This window comes from Syngnathoides biaculeatus, chromosome 2 (genome assembly GCF_019802595.1).
Source record: "Syngnathoides biaculeatus isolate LvHL_M chromosome 2, ASM1980259v1, whole genome shotgun sequence".
Taxonomy (NCBI): Eukaryota; Metazoa; Chordata; class Actinopteri; order Syngnathiformes; family Syngnathidae; genus Syngnathoides; species Syngnathoides biaculeatus.
Window position 1 is genome coordinate 20065747 of NC_084641.1, and position 21168 is coordinate 20086914.

General features: G+C 42.7%; 1 protein-coding gene across 2 annotated transcripts in view; it reads right to left on the reverse strand.

Annotated features, from left to right (window-relative positions):
• wu:fa11c10 (protein FAM110A) overlaps positions 1-21168 on the reverse strand; it is a 43121-nt gene that overhangs the window by 20676 nt on the left and 1277 nt on the right. The window lies entirely within an intron of this gene.

Consider the following 21168-nt stretch of genomic DNA (forward strand, 5'->3'; position numbering starts at 1 on the left):
AGAAGGACAACAGTCACTCTTACAATCACACCTAGGGGGAATTTATTTTCCAAAAAATGCATGGTTTGCGGATGTGGGAGGAAACGGGAGTACCCCGAGAAAACCCACACAGGCACGGGGGGAGCATGCGGGGCCAGGATTGAACCCTGGTCCTCACAACTGTGAGGCCAATGCTTTCCAGCTGCACCACCGTGCCACTCCAGCACAAAGACAAACCAAAAGCAAGCATTATTTCTTTTATTATTATTTCACAGTGGCGGAACATAGTACTTATGTAGCATTTGTACTTGTAATACTCAAGCAAAACGTACATTTACCAGTATGCTCATGTGTTCAATAAGCAAAAAAAATAATAAGATAAACACATGCTCGGACAGAAAGTCATTGTTCATCCACATGGTGTCTGGCCTGGCATGCATATCGCAGCATTATTTTTTTCATCATTTTTTCACATTTACAGGTTCACATGAACAAGCTAGATTTGACGTTTTTGGCTGTCCACGGTACAGGTAAGCTAGAGTACATTCCGTTCCTTGGTTTTTGGGCCATTTTCTGGACGTGTTTACTGCATAAAACATACCCCAAAGGTCTGGTACAATTTTATGAATAACTCCTTCCTGAATGAACCCGAGTAAACTTCTTTCCAGATGAACCCGTGTTCTTCCTTGATTTTCCTCTTACTCAATGAGGTAAACCAAGTAAGAACAATTTATGCAGTTAAGCTACAAAACAGATGTGAATGACTTGCAGTCGTAACACGTGCCTGGAAACAAACTGTTATTAAGGTTTGAAACGGCGTGTTGTTTCCATTAAAACTCCGGGAATAACACGGGAGTCTGTCCGTGTTGGACCGGTCGTCTTTTTACTCTTCCTGAGAGCGTAAAAGAGTCGACGCTGACATGGAAACTCCTTCCTGGCCTGCAAACGTTCGGGAGTGTAAATTACAAGGTGGCGTGGCCCGAGGTGAGCAACTTTGCATCCTCGTCGCGCTCTCGAACGTGCCTTGTTCTAAGACACGAGCTACACTTAAACTTCAAGCGTTAGAGGTAAAGTGCGCTTTAGGGATAAGAATAGGAACACTTTGCTGATAAATGGCCCTTCGCTGCCACTATGGATGCAAGATTCTACGATACAAAAGCACTTAAAGGCTACATATAAAATTAACATTTGCTGTATGGAAAGTGTATCTCGAGTTCCTGGCCACTCATCAATTGTGAAATAGCATAACAAAGGAAATGTTTGGATACTTGCCTGTTTCTGAAAATGTGTCTGCTCCCAGTTACTCAACAGTGGAGCAAATTTACATAACCGCCACAGCATTACGCCAATTTCTCGGCCAATGGCAGCAAGCTCGTCAGCACGAAATTCCAGTGAGAAAGAATCGCTTTGAAGCAGGGGCCGAAGCGCAATTTTATGGTCTTGGTCATTCGTTTTCCACATTCTGGATTCTTGGTTCTGCTCGTAGAAGGAAGCAGTCCGCTGACAGATTCTGTGTCGGTGGAGAAGCGCGGTGGAGAAGCCAACGGTCAAACGGTTTCTAGGAAAGCCCTGGCGATATCCAGACTCAACCCCAACCCACTAATATTTCACTCATGTAGATGCTACAGGAGTTTAGCTATCACAGCCGAGTTTCCAGATCAGGTCCAACGTATTGTCGGTAACAACAAAACTTTTTGTAGTGTGACATCATCAATGCTAAACAATTTTACCCAATGACAGACCTTCAATGGCAAAATGAAATGTCTACCATGTTGGATTTTTTTGCAGACATCTTCTATGTATTGTGACTTATCAACCAGTCTCCGACAACGCATCTAGACCAATTGACCAATGGGTTGTTTTCACTGACGTCACATTTTTTGCTGAACCTCTGCGCGCCGCCATCTAACCTCCCTACCTTACGCATACCCAGTGTGGAAGTCTACGGAATACTCTCGGTTACTGTTTGTGTTTTTGTGTTTCACGGGCGTCTCGGGACTCAAGTACACAAGAGAGGACTTGCTAACCACCAGAGAGCCGCCTTCTGACTTTTTTTCGACAACTCTTGCCAATTCGCTGAAGCTTTTTCCAGAGTTGCTAGTCGGCGCGCTCTTCAAAGCCTTGTGACGAAGAGGCTCGCGGTCTGGAATCAAGTTCGACTTCGAAAGCGGGGACATCATCTAACGCTTCCGACGAAAAACTTTGGACGTTCTGCGGCTCTGTGCTTCACGGAGACTTGGCTTTGTGGACGATTGCCTGACGCTGCTATCCCGCTGCCCGGTCTCAACCTCCATCGTGCTGATGTGTCGCCGAGCTAAGCTTACAACTTAATCGATACGCTTTTCAGAAGGCCAACATTACAGTTATGATCCTTTTTTGTTAGTCATTGAAAGATTCAAGAATTTTGTGAAATACTGGATTTGTTTATTCTTTTGTCTTTCTGCCATTGTCATAAAATTTTAAACAAATAATAAACCTTTCGCTTTGCTTGTGGCGAACTCATATACAGGTTTTTCTGTTTGGAAAAAAATGGAATAAATGGAGTTTGCCTTGATATTAAAAAAAAGAATAATATTCCACTGCCTTTCGTTTTCCGTGTTAGCATACAGGTAAGTGCTCCTCCTTTGTGATTTCTGTCACACAGAGTAAAAGATCAGGGGCACAATACTGCGCCTTTTACGGAACACCACAAAGACTCCAATTTTCGTTCACTACAACAACCTAAGTATAAAAAATAAGACTGAACTAACCGTTTACATGTCTTGAACAGGTAAGTTTCCGATCCCACTGCTCCTCTGTCGTGATGTCTTTACGATAGATTGCCTTTTTCCTCAACATTCATCTCTGTTCACTCAGAATTCACCTTTAGTGATAATTTTCGGGGTTTTGTAAGTCCTAACATCTTTGTTCACCCCAGCTCTGTTTGAGCAACCCATGGTACCGCAAATAGGCATCTTCAAGTTCTACTCAATGTACAAGTAACACGCTCCGGGAAATTAAATAGCTGCCGTTAGCAATTTGCCCGAGGTCAGACGACGGGTGACGTCGCGTAAAAACAACCCATAGGATTGCGTATTGTGACCAGTGCAGCACCTCCCATGCTTGCCCTTGTCAACATTTCTTCGTGGGCAAAGACCAACATTTACTGAAGCTTCAGAGCAATGATTCGACAAAATGGCGGCATGTTTACGTACAACCGCAAGTGTTGGCATACACCAGCCGGGCTACATGTGGATGTTTTCCCTGCTTGCGTGCCATATAGCAAATTAAAAGTCCTTTCACATACCTTAAGGAATCCTCGGATGAACTTCCTCTCCCAAGTACCGGTGACGACTATCACACCTTTTTCCTCATTTTGTCCTATTATTCCCCCGACAAAATACATTGGCACGGTGCATAAGTGTTGTCATTGCCATGGTAACAAGTGTATCCGGTCTTGTTGACTGGTGAAACATTTTCTGACAGTGTTTGATTTGACAAGATCAAGCCAGTGATCGTCAAAGACGGGAGGCGGTGGTATTGCAATCTATGTTGTGCAGTGTTGCCACTACGGGAAAGATTTGAGGACAGAAGTCTGACACAGTGCAATCGGAAAAAGGGCAAACATGTCTTGCAGTCCGATCCAGACGTGACTTGAATGAATCCCAACAGTAGTACCATTGCATTGAAAATATTGTCCCTCAGTGTGGAACGGGTCGTGCTTACCGCGTTGCTCTCGGGTGGCCCCTGGTGCCCGATCCCGCCCTCAATTGATTGGGTGGGGTCCCCAGCTTCGGTGGTGGCCACACAGCAATTGCAGGACACTTCTGTCAGTTTTGGTGAATGTAAAACGCTGTCAATTCACTTTCGTGTGTCCGTAGGTACACAACCCTGGGTCTCTATCACTGGGTTTGGGGTAACTCACTTATTGTGACAAATAACTCGGTCATAATAAATAAATAGATACAGGATAATAGAGAAAGAAATCAGCGAATCGCTTGTGTAGCCTCCCCCCACCAGCCACTTCCATTCTACAGACTTCTAATATTCACTTAGTCTGTCCCACAACACTTTAGTTGTATAGGCGGTTCCACGACCCTTGTCCTGCATACTTCTTCTCCTGTCCTTGTCCTGTCCCATCTTGTCCTGTCTTTCCCCCATAGGTCGCAGCGCTACATCGCCATGCAACAGACATATTTAATGTTTCGGTCTTGTAGATATGAAATGATTTACTTTTTTCATCCTCTTGACAATCAGCGCTGTGTCTTGTTTCTTTTTTTTTCCCCCTCCCCCTTCCAGAAACCTTGTTCTGTTCGACCGATTATTATAAGCCATAGAGGAAGCTTAGAAACTCCACAGTGACGCGGTAAAACTGTGAGGGCATAAAAGGGAAACAGATCCTCCATTCTGTTAGCCAAACAGTACAAAAAAATGACTAAATAAATACATTTTATGCAGGACTTCACATGAGACCTCATCTTGCGTCCCAAGAACACAGTTCGGTGAGCATCAAGGTCTGAGCCTGAACATTTTCCCTTTTGCTTTGGCGATATAATTTTCAAATCTTTTTTCTATTAATATTATTTTTTGCAACAATTATTCAAAGATATTAATCAACCACTACAAAAGGGTGACCCAGACATTTTTGAAGGGCAGTTGGAGACACCAAATTGGGTGTGAATGCGAATGCTTGTTTGTTTCTACAGGTATGTGCCCTGCTGGCAACCAGTTTGGGGCGTACCCCGCCTCCTGCCAGAGGTTTGCTGAGATAGGCTCCAGCATTCCTGCGACCCTTGTGAGGATAAGGGGCTCAGAAAATTAAAAAATGAAAAATTCTTCACAAAATACTGGGTGAATTCCAAATGGTACAACTTCTGGAGCATTCACCTTCAGATGTTTCTTTGCATTATAGGTGCTCATCAGAATAATTTATATAATAAGAATAATAATTTATATTGGCAGCAAGGTGGCTCAGCTGGTAAATTGTTAGCCTCACAGTTCTGAGGTCCTGGGTTCAATCCCGGAGCCGCCTGTGTGGACTTTGCATGTTCTCCCCGTGCCTGCATGGGTTTTCTCCGGGCACTCCGGTTTCCTCCCACATCCTAAAAAACATGCAACATTAATTGAACACTCTAAATTGCCGCTAGGTATGATTGTGAGTGCGGCTGTTTGTCTCTATGTGCCCTGCGATTGCCTGGCAACAAGTTCTGGTTGTACCCCGCCTCCTGCGCCTTGACAGCTGGGATAGGCTCCAGCACTCCCCGCAACCCTCATGAGGATAAACGGCGACGAAAATGGATGGATGGATGGATAATTTATATATTAATAATAATGTATAGTTAATGTACGGTTCAACGCCACGCTAAACTCCAGCCACAATGTTTTGAAACTATTACCGGTTCCTCTCTGTAAATTTGACTCAAAAGCACAATTATCTTTGCAAAGGCAGAATATTTGTACCTTGTGCTGTGGCCTATGAGTGAAGCAATTGATTTTTCACCCAGACACCATGTGATGCTGAGGTGGACTTCCTCTATTGTGCATTACGCTGTCAACGATGTTTACACAACTTTTGTTTAAAACACTCTTTTGGGAAGCCAGGGACAAGCAATTGATGACTGTGACATATGAGTCACCAACACAGTAGAAAGACATTGAGACACACTACGTCGGCAACTCAGGCATGAGGGGCCTCCGCTATGAATACATAGTGTATAACATGACAAAAGAAGTCAGTTCCATAATTCAAGAGTAATTACAATGCCCGAGGCCTGTTGTGCTGTTGGTTGTTACAACAGACGAAACAGATATTCAAAGAGTTAATTGTATAGAATACCAGCTGCAAAGACCAGAAAATATTGATGGATTTCAGCAATTAAACATGATGGATGGTCCTTGGTTGGGCACCATCCATACACATGACTACAGCGATCACTTCATTTCAGGTGGGAATTATTCTTAATCTCAAATTACCAATTAGTATCCATAATGCCAAGATGACTAATTTAAGAACAATGCGTATTTAAGAAAAGAAAATAAACTGGCGCAGCAGAGAGGTTTAACAGAGGTTAAAGTGTGGCAGCGATATGCTTCCGTGTATGGAGGAGCTGTCTCCATCCTTTTTTTCCCCCCAATCACAGTCAATGAATGCGAGTTTGTGTAAAACCTTGGGGTCATTTATTTAAATACTGGTATTTGTATGGAATACCATCTGAAAAGACCAAAAAAGATCCATGGATTTCGGCAATTAAACGTGATGGATGGTGCCCAACCAAATACGCACGCCTGCGTAGCAATCATTTCATTTCGGGTAGGAGTTATTCTTCTTAATCTCAAATTTCCAAGAAGTATATATAATGCCAAATTGACTCATTTGAGAACAATGCGTATTTAAAAAAAGAAAATCTATCTGTCGCAGAGAGGTTTACGTGTGGCAATGATACACTTCTGTGTACAGAGGAGCCAACTTGCTGTCCCCCCCAATCATAGTTAATGAATCCGAGTTTGTGTAAAACCAGGGGTCAAGTATTTATATATTGGTATTTGTCTTGAAAAAAATCTGAGTGGCTCCATCACTATGTGGGATTTATTCTTGATTGAGAACAGATCCAGCAACGAAGTATTTGTATGCATGCAGACTTTTCTACGCGTTCAAACTCTTCTGTGTAAATCTCGACGACTTACTCACCAGTTGTCCAAGACAAGTGGTTAACAGGCTACTTTCTTATCGGCGTAAACATCGACTTCAGCATTAAATATGGGTCCTCTATGCCAAGAGTCTCTCATTTTTCCACGTACCTTTGTTTATGATCACCTTCAAAATGTTTAACGGTATCGGACAAAATTCTGGGCGTCGTGCTACAAGACATTTTCGCGTCGTCTCTAATGGACTTAGGATTGAAGAATGCTTAAAACCAGACCGTCAATATGGCCAGTCACGTGACTTCGGTGACGTAGGTGCACGAGCTCTACACCACACCTCTGGCCAACAAAAGAAACCGTCACTGCTCACAATTCTGAGGTCTGGGGTTCAAATTTGGTCTTGCATGTTTGTGTGGGTTCTCAGCGGGTACTCTGGATTCCTCTCATATTCTTAGACATGCATTTTAGGATCATTGAAGATTCTAAATTGTCCATTGAAATGAATGCGTGTGAATGAACTGTTTGTTTATGTATGCGTGCCGTGGACTGGGCCCCTCTCGGCCTTAATTAGCTGTGGTAAGCTCCAGATCGTTTGACCTTCACGACAATAAACGGTATAGAAAATGGACCGCTTAAATTCCGCCATGTTAAAAGATAAAACTAAAAATTAAAAATCCCATCTTCATTGCGGTCACTCCCAAAAATGAAGACATTTTCTGTTTCCATTATGTTCTCAGCCTTCGCATGAGGGGGGCCAGTGTTGGGAACTCTGGCTTGGCTCATGGCACACTAAGCTGGGGGATGATGAGCTAATGTTTTGGCAACAAGCTGTTTTAATTAACTATTTCAGTGTGAGCGCAGCTTGGTTCACACGCATGCGGAGGAGGATGCAATGCCTGTTAGCCTCACACTCAGCCCATGAGAACAAACGCATGTGTTTTTGCTCAGCATGCCCTCGTCTACGTGTTAAATAGTGGAGCCTCAACGTCTGGATAGGTGTTGATAAGAGCCAGGTGATGCAATGAGTGCGCTTGGCACGCTACAAATAGTCAACCCGAGCGCTGCGTGGGGCGGATGTTTATGTTCTCACATCATCTTTAGATGGATTGTGTCAAAGCTAGCCTGTACCAATCAAGCTGAAAAGACAGAAACATTGAATGAGACCATTTACATCAGCTGACATGACTTTGTTTTGCTTGCGATATAAAGTGAGGTTTCGGTGATACTGCGCCATTTTGAAAAAAGATAGTTTTGGATAAACAGAAGTGGTCAGCGGCAGCAAGGTACGGTATTTTTTTCCGCGAGTTTAAAGGGTCCCAAAAAAAACCTCACTCACTTTTATTGGGTATCAGTCACAGTAGTGTAGTACAAAGGGCTTCTTAGTGTGGATCAAGACTGTTGTTTTCCCAGCAGATAATTGACCTTTTGCTAAAGCAGAGGATGCACATGCCATTTTTTTTAACATCCTAACCATTTTTTTTCTTTTTTTAATGGAGATATCACACGTGATGAGGAAACACATTGCCATGTGTACACCACAGAAATAACGGTATCTGCGCCAAACATCGGGAGTCTCATAGCCCAAGCCTGATGTCTGTACCAGGACTCACATGTGGGAGGCATCATGGTCCCATAAAGTATCCAGAATATAAAGAAAAAAGAGTACTTCAAGAAGAAGGAATTGAACAAACTAACTGATAGCTTGTCTGGTTTCTATGTTGCAATAAAGAACATATATTTAGTGTAGCTGATGGGGTGTAGGTGGCCAGAGGGGGAGCGGGGGGGAGGAGATGATGTCTTTTTATTTATATTTTTTAGAACGACCAATAATGAAATAGAATGACCAAGCCACAAAGATGTACCCACTACAAAAATGCAAAACATTTGTTTTAAAGTATATTGAGGATTCTTTATGTGTAAATGTAGGTTTGTGTGCCTTGCATAACCGCATGAGCCAATATTGCACATCACAACATAATTAACCTTGAACATTTTTGGGAACTATCTGAGTTCACGTTGATGATCACTAAACGCCATACGTATGAAATACAGACCTGGGCTGTGTCACTCACGTCAGTGGATTCGTCCAACTGCAGTGAGAAACACTCACAACCTCCAATGTCCTACCACAAATCAGCCATGGCTTCACGGCGCCGTGTAACTGTACTCCTTTACAGCTGCAGAGATTTTATTGAAGATAATCCTTCCGCCTTATTTTTAAAAGATTAGAACAACGAGTCAGCTATGCCTCTTTTACCATCTCTCCGTCTTGGAAGGACGTGTTGTTATTAACAATGAAGTGATGAACCCGGAAACGATGCTTCGGCCGGTGGCTGCTTTCGCTGTTGAATTCTGATGTGCGAAAAGTGACTGCTGTATGGCCAGTTGGGATTTTAGGTTCACTTTTCTCATTCTCAGCTTGCTTTTCGGCGGAATGTTGGTGTCGTACTTTCAATGATCAGTTCGCAAATGCTGCTACACATTTCACTCCACTGGCAGATGAGGCAAACGCATTTCGAAAATGACATCGTGAAAAAGTTGGCCTCCTCTCATTCCGCATGAAAGTCAGACATTTTTTGTCTTCTTGACTCCAGCATCCATACTCATATTTGTTAAGATTTCTTAAATGAGGGCTTAAAATACTCTCCAACTGCCATGTTTTCCTGTACTGTCGTCGCTTGCACATGCGCGGTGAGCTAAAGGTCAGAAAAATACGGCTTATGCCCCCCCCCCTTCATCATGGCACGCCGTCGCAATTGACCAATGCCCTGATCTACAAAAACGCTAGCATGTATTTACAGTGGGTCTGTTATTTGTCTTGTCAAATTCAAAGAAGTCATGGTGGTTATCTTTTTTTTTTTTAAACAATATGGTTGCACATGCATGTTACAAGTCCATTGCAATTATGTGAAACTATGTCTAATCTAAAGCAGAAATACTGGATCTGGATCTTGATCATAGCATACATTTATGACAACGCTATTGCAACCACAATCTCTTTATTTCCTTAAATTGCTTCAAACCATATAAATGCTGACAGAGATTATTCGAAAGATGGTTTTGGGCAGCGGTGGTTAATTACAAGGCGACATCGCTAACTACTGCCCTGACATGCATATTGCTACATTTTTTTTTTTCCAAACGTCGTGTCAATGCGGAATGTTTGGACAACCCTTGTGTCTGTGAACAAAAAATATACAAAATCAAAAAAAAAGAAAACTACTAGTTTGTCATGAATTGTGAGGCAAAGCGTTCCGGTCACATTAAATATCATTTGCCCCCCTTTTTCTGTCCAATAATGTCTGCTCAGTGGACAAATTCAAGGATAAAGTCGTTTTAATGCATGACTGACTCGCACAATCATGCGTCCTCTTTGTTCAACGGTGATCATGTGGAAGTGCACAGTACAGCGAGCTGCCTGCTCCACTCGCCTTCATGACAGCGGCAGACTGGCGTCGGAAAAGTACAAAACAATATGACACGCTCACAAAAGAAGTGATCAGTGTCTGCAGTCTGCAGGTTTTTGCAGCCATCAAGCACTAACTGAATGCCACCGTGGTGATCATGTGGTTTTTTTTTTTTTTTTTCTGCTTTTAGTATACCTTTCTGTATTCTCGGAAATAGCGTTGCTGACTTACTCAAGTGCAGATTGGGGACGCATCTGCCGGGGTCTTTATTTGTGCTTTTCTAAAACAATATTTGCATGCAACGTGCGGTTACGAGTTCACGCTTAAGCTTTTCTGGTGTCCTCCTCAAACAGGACAGATTGTGAAGATGCGCTGAGGCGGCAGGTCCTCATTACTCCGGTTGCATAAGAGCCCCATCTTCCTGGGCCTGGAAATACTGCATGAAAACAATATACTGCACTCTTGAATGGAATTAGTTTGATTCGGAAATGTGTATTATCTATTAATGCTAAGCTCTTTGAATATTATGCAAGTGCTCTAATAAACAGCGGCGCTTGCCCTCTTATGTAACACAGCAACTACTTCCCCTTTGTGGGAAATCTTTTTGCGCAGTGTTTACGTGCAATAATATTTATCAAACAACAACATGGTTTTGTTTATGGCTCCACATTGCCTCTCAAGTGCTTCTATTTGAGGACTCTAATGACGGAAGGAAATCGTTCGCGCTGGCCCCGGCGAGCATAAGTTATCGCTCTCATCACTTCCTTTCTAAAAAAGGTGCAAATGTGGCCGCACAAGATGCGACGCACAGTTCAAATGGAAACTACAGACAATTTGGCCTTTTACCGGGCAACCAAACAGATTTGGTGACTAGTTAACTACACGCCCAGCCAGAGAAAGGAAATGAAATTGCTCAACTTAAATGAGATGAAATTGGAGAGTTAAAGCATCATTGTTACGAATTTAAAATAATAAAAAAAAACGTTATAAATACATCGGTACCTTCATTTGGGAGAGCACCAACTTAAATGTTTTTCAAGTTCGTAGCTATCCCATGTTTTATTGCCGCTGGAGAAAAATGGGGGGGGCAGAACTTTCAGCTGTTTATTGAAAAAGAGATGCAAGGATGTGGGTCGAAGACAAAGAAGAGGAGGAAACCGGATCCATCGTCAGAAGAAAAAGAGGAATGCACAGAGTCTACAACTGAGAGTAGGGACTTTGAATGTTGGGACTGTGACAGAAAAAGCCCAGGAGTTGGTTGACATGATGATTAGGAGAAAGGTTGATATTCTGTGCATCCAAGAGAGCAGGTGGAAAGGTAGTAAGGCTAGAAGTTTGGGAGCAGGGTTTAAATTATTCTACCACGGAGTAGATGGGAAGAGAAATGGAGTAGGGGTTATTTTAAAGGAAGAGCTGGCTAAGAATGTCTTGGAGGTGAAAAGACTATCAGATCGAGTGATGAGACTAAAATTTGAAATTGAGGGTGTTATGTATAATGTGGTTAGCAGCTATGCACCACAGGTAGGATGTGACCTAGAGTTGAAAGAGAAATTCTGGAAGGAACTAAATGAAGTAGTTCTAAGCATCCCAGACAGCGAGAGAGTTGTGATTGGTGCAGATTGTAATGGGCATATTGGTAAAGGAAACAGGGGCGATGAAGAAGTGATGGGTAAGTACGGCATCCAGGAAAGGAACTTTGAGGGACAGATGGTGGTGGACTTTGCAAAAGGATGGAGATGGCTGTAGTGAACACTTACTTACTCACGGAAGAGGGAGGAACATATAGTGACCTACAAGAGCGGAGGTAGAAGCACGCAGGTGGATTATATTTTGTGCAGACGATGTAATCTGAAGGAGGTTACTGACTGTAAAGTAGTAGTAGGGGAGAGTGTAGCTCGACAGCATAGGATGGTAGTGTGTAGGATGACTCTGGTGGTGGGTAGGAAGATTAAGAAGACAAAGGTAGAGCAGAGAACCATGTTTTGGAAGTTGAGAAAGGAAGAATGTTGTGCGGCCTTTCGGAAAGAGGCGAGACAGGCTCTTGATGGACAACTGAAGCTCCCGGAAGACTGGACAACGACAGCCAAGGTGATCAGAGAGACAGGCAGGAGAGTACTTGGTGTGTCATCTGGTAGGAAACGGGAGAAGGAGACTTGGTGGTGGAACCCCAAAATACAGGGACTCATACAAGGAAAGAGATTAGCGAAGAAGAAGTGGGACACTGAGAGGACTGAGGAGAGGCGAAAGGAGTACATCGAGATGCGACGTAGGGAAAAGGTAGAGGTGGCAAAGGCTAAACAAGAGGCATATGAAGACATGTACACCAGGTTGGACACAAAAGAAGGAGAAAAGGATCTCTACAGGTTGGCCGGACAGAGGGATAGAGATGGGAAGGATGTGCAGCAGGTTAGGGTGATTAAGGATAGAGATGGAAATGTGTTGACTGGTGGCGGTAGTGTGCTAAATAGATGGAAAGAATACTTTGAGAAGTTGATGAATGAAGAAAATGAGAGAGAAGGGAGAGTTGAAGAGGCAAGTGTGAAGGAACAGGGAGTGGCAATGATTACTAAGGGGGAAGTCAGAAAGGCACTACAAAGGATGAAAACTGGAAAGGCAGTTGGTCCTGATGACATACCGGTAGAGGTATGGAAGCAATTTGGAGAGATGGCTGTGGAGTTTTTGATCAACTTATTCAACAGAATACTAGCAGGCGAAAAGATACCTGAAGAATGGAGGAAAAGTGTTCTAGTTCCCATTTTTAAGAACAAAGGGGATGTTCAGAGCTTTGGGAACTATAGAGGAATAAAGTTGATGAGCCACACAATGAAGTTATGGGAAAGAGTAGTGGAGGCTAGACTCAGGACAGAAGTAAGTATCTGCGAGTATGGTTTCATGCCTAGAAAGAGTACCACACAACAGTTGGAAAAGTACAGAGAAGGTCAGAAGGAGCTACATTGTGTCTTTGTGGATCTAGAGAAAGCCTATGACAGAGTACCAAGAGAGGAACTGTGGTACTGCATGCGTAAGTCTGGTGTGGCAGAGAATAAAATAGTACAGGACATGTATGATGGCAGCAGAACAATGGTGAGGTGTGCCTTAGGTGTGACAGCGGAATTTAAGGTGGAGGTGGGACTGCATCAGGGATCAGCTCTGAGCCCCTTCCTGTTTGCAGTGGTAATGGATAGGCTGACAGATGAGGTTAGACTGGAATCTCCTTGGACCATGATGTTCGCAGATGATATTGTGATATGCAGTGAAAGCAGGGACCATGCAGAGGAACAATTAGAAAGATGGAGACATGCACTGGAAAGGAGAGGAATGAAGATTAGCCGAAGTAAAACAGAATATATGTGCGTGAATGAGAAAAGTGGAGGGGGAAGAGTGAGGGTACAGGGAGAAGAGATAGCGAGGATGGACGTCTTCAAATACTTGGGGTCAACATTCCAGAGCAATGGTGAAGAAACGGGTCCAAGCAGGTTGGAACAGCTGGCGAAAGGTGTCTGGTGTGTTATGTGACAGAAGAGTCTCTGCTAGGATGAAGGGCAAAGTTTACAAAACAGTGGTGAGGCCGGCCATGATGTACGGATTAGAGACGGTGGCACTGAAGAGACAACAGGAAGCAGAAATGGAGGTGGCAGAAATGAAGATGTTTAGATTCTCGCTCGGAGTGACCAGGTTGGATAGGATTAGAAATGAGCTCATTCGAGGGACAGCCAAAGTTGGACGTTTTGGAGACAAGGTGAGAGAGAGCAGACTTGGATGGTTTGGACATGTCCAGAGGCGAGGGAGTGAGTATATTGGTAGAAGGGTGCTGAGGACAGAGTTGCCAGGCAAAAGAATGAGAGGAAGCCCAAAGAAAAGGTTGATGGCCAATGGCAATAAAAAAAATCCTTTTTTGAGAGGGTTTGAAACCAATTAATGACATTTTGATTGCAAAATTGATTTGATATAAGTGAGCTACAATCTGGGTCATAGAACAAATTTAAATCATGAGTCAAGAATCACCGTAATACTGAAGGGCAGCACGGTAGCCTAGAGGTTAATGTGTGTGCCTCACATTCCCGAGGTTTGAGATTAGGATCTCAGCTCCGTCCTTCCTGTGTAATTTGTATGTTTCTGCAGTGCTTGCATCATTTTTCTGTGTGTACTCCAGCTTTCTCCTACATTACCAAAAATATCCATGCTAGAAAAAACAAAACAAAACTGAAGACAATAAATTGGGTGGCATGGTGGATCAGCTGGAAAGCGTTGGTCTCACAGTTCTGAGGACCAGAGTTCAAATCCCAGCCCCGCCTGTGTGGAGTTTGCATGTTCTCCCCTTGCCTGCGTGGGTTTCCTTTGGGCACTCCGGTTTCCTCCCACATCCCAAAAACATGCAACATTAGTTGGACACTCTAAATTGCCCCTAGGTGTGATTGTGAGTGCGGCTGTTTGTCTCTATGTGCCCTTCGATTGGTTGGCAACCAGTTCAGGCTGTACCCCGCCTCCTGCCCATTGACAGACTCTCTGCAACCCTCCTGAGGATAAGTGGCTAAGAAAATGGATGGATGGATGGATGGATGGATGGATGGATGGATGGATGGATGGATGGATGGATGGATGGATGGATGGATGGATGGACTACAAACTGTCCATAGGTGTGTGGTGAGTTTGAATGGTTGTCTACAAACATACATACAGTATGTTCCGTGAACTGGTGAACAGTCTTGCACAAACCTCGCCCAAAGTCTGCTCAGAGGGAACCCCAATGAGGACAAGCACAATACAAAAGGGATTAAAAACTACACCCTACCCTCAAGGTTAGCCGGGATAGGCTCCGGCAATCCAGCGACCCTTGTGAGGATAAGCGGCTTGGAAAATGGATAGATGGGCATTCGTATGTGCAATATATGATAGCACGAACTCCATCAATATCTATTAAACAGGGGTCAAAGATTACGGTTTGAAGTGAACTGTTTTTTTTTTTCGTTTGTTTTTTTAAACCAGCCCTGTTCGCGCAGCGCTCGCGTTAGCATTAGCGTGGCAGTGCTAGTGTAAAATCTCTGTGTACCGTCTTTTGTAAATATCTTATGTTTCAATGCGGGCTTTTACACAGCTGCGGTGTATGTATGTACCAAAAGGTATTTCCTTTACAAATGTACTGGGTGAGGCTTAAAACCAGGTGTGCTCTGTAGGCCGGGAATTACAGTAATTGTCCATTAACCGGAACGCAACCTCCGTGTTTTTTCCTTGTCTATGCCCATTAACTGACATGTCAGAGCGTACACTGTACTATTCATCAAAAAGCGGTCAGATAAACAAACACACATACAGTGCTTGAGTTTTTTGTTCTTCTTTCTTTGTTACTGTATTGTTTTTGTATGCTGTTCTAGTTTTGAATTGATATTGTTACATAATTCTCCTTGGCCAACGTGTACCCCAAGTGGTGCTCAAAATGACACTATAAGAAGACTAATTTAAAAAAAAAAAAAAAAAAAAGAGATGGCCAAAAGTGCAGGATAAGCGTGGTTAGCTTTGGCAGCTCATGTCATCTGTGACTTGCAGACACAGTCAATGGGCCAAGCAGCAGACGATTCTTCCAGCGGGGCCAACCGCAGCGTTCTTTGGGGTCTTATAATGGTAGCTTACAACTACAATTGCTCCACTCTGTGGAATGTGAGAAAATTGGAAAAACATGCACGGTTGTTTCTCTCTTTTTTTTTTTTTTTTTTATAAACATGTAGCTAAATGACTACAATCAGCGTCTCTGTGATCTCTTCATGTGACAAGCATCCACTTACACACCACACAGACGGCTGTCGGAAAACGAGACAACAAAGGGAATTTATTCCAACACTGCAAAGATTCGAGCTACAGATGGGCATTGCGATTCATGAAACAATTACTTGAAACATTGAACAATGAGCCACAGTTTTTGCCCTGCTTGAATCCCTGCAACCGAAAAGATGTGATTTATTTGCTAATTTTCCACATTCCAGCAGTGTCATGTTCTCGTCTGTTCTAAGCTTCATTTTAAGATAAGGGTGTCAAATGTATGGCCCACAGGTCAGAACCGTTCCATCAGGGGGTCCAATTTGACCCACGGGCATTATTGTACCAAAAAGGCAAGTTTTAGTTCATTCATAGATGACTCTTATTTTGAAACTTGTGGTTTAATTTTGACACGAGTTAGTACAGGAAGTGGAAATTGTGAGTTACTTAGCTTGACATGCATAACCACAGCAATACCACATGCAAATGCCACAATAATATTCATAGGAATATATTTTCTCTGCTCTGCAGATCAATCAGGACTGGTGTCCTTTCTAGTTTTTCTTGACACCTTGAATCAAGGCTAACTGCGTCCCACTACTGCCAATGTGAGGGAGGCAGCGCGCTTGTAAGCAATTCAGGTTGTGAGTTGAAAAAAAAAAAAAAAAAAAAAACATGCTCATTTTATGTATTTATACGGCGTATATTGTATCGTGTGTGGCTTTTGTACCTGTGCGGTACATACACAAATGCTATTCACCGAGTCAATGGCAGATTGAGAAAACGGTTACACTACTTCCTAGTGTTCTGGAGCAGCATAGTGGTAATGCGGTTGTCTCTGAACACAAAAGCTCAATTCTCAGCCATTTTGTGCTCAGGTATAAGTGTCCTTTACCGAAATAGTTATCCTTCAGTTCTTCACTACCAAGAGCAGGCATGAGGATTTCGGCAAGTATGGTAACCGATCTTTCGGTTCCGTTGATTTTTGTCCTGGGAAACGATTTTATATTCATATTCTGCACCTCAGCTTTATCACCTCACCTTCTTCATTGGTTTCGGCAATAAATTCTTCAGATTTAGTCCACTTTTGAAACGTCTTTAGGGACACAGTCTCTTGTCTTTTACGCTTAGCAACCGACATGTTTGACTAGCGTTTGAGTGACATGGATATGAATAACTCGACCTTGCGCATGCGTAGCGCAGAAGCGGAAACCGGTGCCATTTGTAAACTACACTGACAAAACTGGGCGTTTTAATTATTAAAAATAAAGGGGTTCATGTAGGTTTGTTTTATACAGATTGTTGTATTTCGTTGAGAACTTGTTTTACATTCCACACGTGGGCAAATTATATTAAAAGTAAGCCCTGAAATCTGGGAAACGGACTTTTGGTTCCGTGTTTTCTCAGGCTGGGTAACGACACGGTAACAGAACGATCATTTCCGTGAAATGCTCATGCCTGCAACAGTGTCACAATTTACCTTTAAGTTGTTACATTAATGTGTGCTTCACAATGAAACACATGCATATCAATATTTTCTTTCTTAATAAGTGCTTTATTCCACTTATATTAAGTCTATTATTTTGAGGGGATGGGGGTGGGGGTGTACGGATAACAGGCCGGCACGTGTGGCTGGATGACTAAAGGTCAAAGTTGACAAGTTTAGTTCAGTTGATCACACATTGGAGACAGATGGTGATTTGCAGCCGTTTGGCAGCAGGTTCCCTCGGGGAGGATGGGGGCGGGGGGGGGGGGGATCTTCCCTTGAGTGCTGGGCCCAGGCCAACTGGCTTACTGAGGCTCATTTGTGATGACTGTAAAGCAATAAGGGTTTACATTAAAAAAAAAAAAAAAAATGAAAAAAGAAATCAAGGGAGCTTGGTCATGAAACCTCCTCATGGATGTGGTGCAATATTTGTTCAGGATTTGTTACACAACTAATGACTTAACCAACCACACGATTGTTCAATACCATTTCAACATATATTCTTGTGGTTCTGTGCTCAATTAGGGTTGGGCGATTAATCGGCGTGAGCAATTAATTTGAATATATTATAAGGCAAAAGCAGAGTCCGTGTTGTCGTCTTACACAAGAAACATCTGCCAAACCATCGTAAACCGAGGATCTGACTGGACTGCTCAGGGCCACGTCAGTGTCGGCCCCTTTTGCTTATTTTTCATCTCATTGATCTACGGGGCGGTGATGATTCAGCTGCTGCGTGCAAAGTAGGAGATCGGTTTGAAATGCAACCTGTGACCAAGAGCCCACAGGCTCAACTCCGGTTGTCCTCCCACATCCCAAAAACATCCATCTCCGCTTGCTCCTCTCTCGGCTAGGGTTAAGGTTAAAGTTAAAGTTAGATCGATGGGTCCCAAATATGCTGCAAAGTCACTGGATGATGGTAACTCCGGCAAGTGCTGGCAGTCATGTTATTTTGCTGCGGATATTGACGGATTTTGGTGAATTAAAATTTCAAAATACCTGTAATGTCATTTACTACAATAAATGAAAACAAAAATATTTGTCAGTGTAATGAACTGAGTCTGAAATTTGCCACAAACAGGTCACGTAGCCCTTCATACGATCAGCGCTCACAAAGTAGCCCGCAGCCTCAAAGAAGTTGCTGAGCCCTGACGTACATCACGTCAGTTGTTTTTTTTTTTTTTTTTTTTTTTTTATCTTTTGGCTCACACATGAAGCCTGCCTAGCAACAACTGATTTTAAGTAAGTCGTGACACCAGAAAATGTCGCTAACTTTGATCCAGTTGTGAAATTTAATAATAATTAAAATACTAATATAAAGTGCATCCTATTTACTTTGTCAGGGCACACACACTTGAAGTTAAAATCAGTGCTAGCTGTTATTGCTCATTACAAATAATGCTGACAATGCAAATGTGTGGCAAAGGTTATTAAAAATACATAATCAAATTTTAACCCTCCCTCCCTCCCTCCATTTCATGCCCTCCACCAACTCCCCCGGGTCGAGCGAGGGTCCCACGAGAGGGGAAAAAGCGGACAGAAACGGTCTTCCATCACCGTCACACTAGCTTACTTTTAGCATTATGTTATGGCTGGTCTCTGGTGGTTTTTAACCACATATGCACATTAATTGTGTTAGTGCCCTTGAGGGGAGGGGGCTTGGGCGCATACGTTCATTAACAGGGCTTAAGTACAGATGTGTGATGTAAGGTTTTGGGGGATTTCAACAGCACACTTGTGGTTAGAGCCCAAGGGAGATAACATTGACCCTGCTGCTAACCCTCACGCGCTGGGAGGAGATGAGCCGTAACAACACCATTTGGCCATATTTGCAAATAGCCTGCATTATATTGAGGAGAACACTGCCCCATGATACTCCATTGTCCAAGCCGCTAATGTCGCTCACAAGGGTCGCAGCAGAGTCGGTGCGAATCCAAGCTAACAGTGGGCCAAAGTCAGACTAAACCCTGAACTGGTCAGTAGCAGGGCGTATTACTGACACAATCACTGAGCGGGAATTGATCCCACGCTCCCCTTACTAAAGTCAGCCATGTCTACACCACTATATCATCAATGATGAGGGGAATACTGAAAATTGATTAAGCAAATGTTAGTGGTTTAGGGACTTTGGGTTTCAAATTGGAGGTATTGTCAATACTTCAACAGCAAAGTCGCAAAGTTTCCAACTGTCATTTACTGTATCATGCATACACCATCAACGCATATTCAAAGGAGGGCTTTGTTGAGTGTAGTGTGGTTAACATTACTGCCTCACAGCTATGAGGTTCTGGGTTTAAATCTCAGCTCCGGCTGAATTTTACATGTTTCTGCAGGAACTTCAGGTTCCTCCCATATCCCAAAAGCATGCATGTTAATTGAAGACTGCAATTAGTCCATAGGTGTGACAGCTTTTTGTGTGTGTGTGTGTGTGTGGTGTGTGTGTGTGTGTGTGTGTGTGTGTTTCTAAATGTGGCTTTTGTCTGGGTTGTTTTTCCCAAATCGATCGAGTGCCATGGTGCATGTCAGCAAGGCCTCAGTTGCCCTGATGGATCACCTGAGGACACAATAACGGGCTCCTGACGACCTATGAGGGCTTCTATTAAGCCGCACCCCAATTAACTTAATTGTGACAAAATGGGGGGGGGGGTAGGTAGTAGTGTGCCATGTTTACTCTAGTACAGTTACTCAAGGAGCATTTTGGGTGAATTGTACTTGTCAGAGTACTTTTTAATTCTGGATACTTATTATTCACTCTTGTTCCAAGCCCCTTATCCTCACGAGGGTCGCGGGAATGCTGGAGCCTATCCCAGCTATCAGTGGGCAGGGGACGGACTATACCCTGAAGTGGTATCCTGCCGATCCCACAGGATAATTATTTTTACTCAAGTATTTATGTTTAGAGGAAACACTACTTTTACTCTGTTAAAATAAAAATATGCAGTGAGAGAGAGAGGGAGAGCGAGAGAATGGATGGATTTCCATGACCCTTGTGAAGATGAGCAGGTCAGAAAATTTTGTGTCTGTGTGTGCATGTGGATTTCCATTCTTTTTGACAAAGACAGAACATTATTTCAAATTGATTATGATTCACTTTCTAGTTTGCTCTAACATTTTGTCCCAAAAAAAATCAGCAAAAATGATTTGTTTTCAAAGCAAAGCAGATGTTTTCAAATGTCTTATTTGTATTCAAAACAAAGAATGAGTCTGCTTTCATGGAGGATGACAGAAATCAAGCTACAGAATATTTCAAATCAAATAATTTGAACAATCAAATTCAAGAATGGTTCTAATTCAAAGGTGTCAAACTAGCGGCCTGGGGGCCTGATCCAGCTCGTCACATAATTTTAGGTGTCCTCCAAAAGTGGATAAAAATTCCCAATAGTATTCCAATATAGTAACGTTAATATACTGCAAGCATTTTTAACGCCAATCCCACTTTGTAAAGAAATGTAATGGGTTTTTTTGTTTTGTTTTTTTTATTAATGGGCTGCTGAATTTACAACTAGTTATTGATCAATTTATTGTGTATGTATAATTAAATAAGGTGATAATTCCTTCATACGGGTTCACAGTCATAATGGCCTTCCGTGGGAAGTCATAACTATGATGTGGCCACTGAAAAAAAAAAACAAACCCAAAAAACAGGAGTCCGCGGTGAGTTTGGGTATGTTAGAGCGACACCTTGATTTGTGTTACCTCTCATGCATACATGAACAATTGTCCTCACCTCTCACAAAATTACTTATTACTTATTAATTAATTATTAAAATTAATAAAATTCTGAACACAGTAATGCCACTAAATAGACACACTAAACTTTTAACTTCAGATATTATCATTATGGAGATCTACAATAAAAATCATTGAAAAACGTGTTTTTCCCTCCATTATTTTGATACATAATTTGCTTCGGTATGTTATAAGGAT